This window comes from Carlito syrichta, unplaced genomic scaffold (assembly GCF_000164805.1).
Source record: "Carlito syrichta isolate Samal-C Ts95f unplaced genomic scaffold, Tarsius_syrichta-2.0.1 Scaffold302076, whole genome shotgun sequence".
Classification (NCBI taxonomy): Eukaryota; Metazoa; Chordata; class Mammalia; order Primates; family Tarsiidae; genus Carlito; species Carlito syrichta.
Genome location: NW_007246172.1, coordinates 254576 through 255843, shown reverse-complemented (window position 1 = coordinate 255843; position 1268 = coordinate 254576).

Genomic DNA, 1268 nt, shown 5'->3' with positions numbered 1-1268 from the left:
TAAAGGGGAAATGGAAGTGTAACTCAGGTCCAAATTTGTTCCAACCCTTAACAAGGGAAGCTGAGCTTTCATATTTTCACTCCGGTCAGTCAAGGCTAAGGGCATCTCTGGTAGGAATGAAAACACCCGGATATTTTAGGTTTTCTGCATATTTCGACAAGAAGGCTCTGACTGACTAAGGGTAATTTCCCAGCAGAGAGTACCAATGGATGCCACTGAAAGCAAAAGCACATGGAAGTCAAACGAGGGTCACACAGAAATAGTAAAAAAAGTTTGGAGGAAATCTGGGTTGAGAACCAATAGTGCCTGCAATGACTACCTAATATCTATTTTAGGAAAAGTTATCAATATTTACTAAATTACTAAAGATTGCTATTTAATAAAATTCTAAATATTTATTTAAAAATAACTTCTATATACATACATTTGGAATTAAGTTGTAAATTGATAATACTTATCATCATTAATATTGAAAATGGAAGGAAATTCAAATAAGATAGATACAGTCAATTGACATAAAGAGGAAATAAAATTTATAAATATATACAAAGAAAGATGATTAGGTTAAAATTACCAAAAGAAATATGAATTAAAAGACATACCATTTTTTGCATATTACATCATTTGCTGTGAGAGAGAGAGAAGAAAGAAGGAAATATCCACTGTTTATAACAGTGATGAATGGAACAATATTTTCTATTCTTGGGACTCTAGCATAAGAAATACTTTTTAAAAGTTTTATTTTATATGCTAAAAATGGGTCAAAACTTGCTTTTTTAAAATAGACTTATGGCTGTGATTCATAATTAACTTAACACCTTTATGTCAGATTACTTGTTTAAAAATAAAGATTTTTAAAAAAAAGTTTAGAGGAAAAGAAAAAAATAGAAGAAGAAGCAAAGACAAAAAAATTCGGTGTGTCCAGAACAACTCTAGTTATTTATTTTTAAAATTTTAATTAGCAAGCCTATGCTTAGCATACTTCTGTGCCAGGAAGCAGCAGTTCAGCTTCCCTGCTTTGTTCACAACCTCTACTAAAGCCCGGATTCTCAGTCTGCTTACCACAAATGCTATCTGACTTCTCTTTAAGGTCTGGCCTTCTAGAACTCCTCAGTCACATTGTTTTCAGTTCTAGGTTCACAAATAGGGGTACTTATGTGCTGTCAAGATAAATCCATTAAAGGAAAGATGAGAAATAATTTATTTAAAATCACAACCAAATGCAGCAACATCTAACTTTTAAAGAGACCAGAATGGTTTTCTCCTGC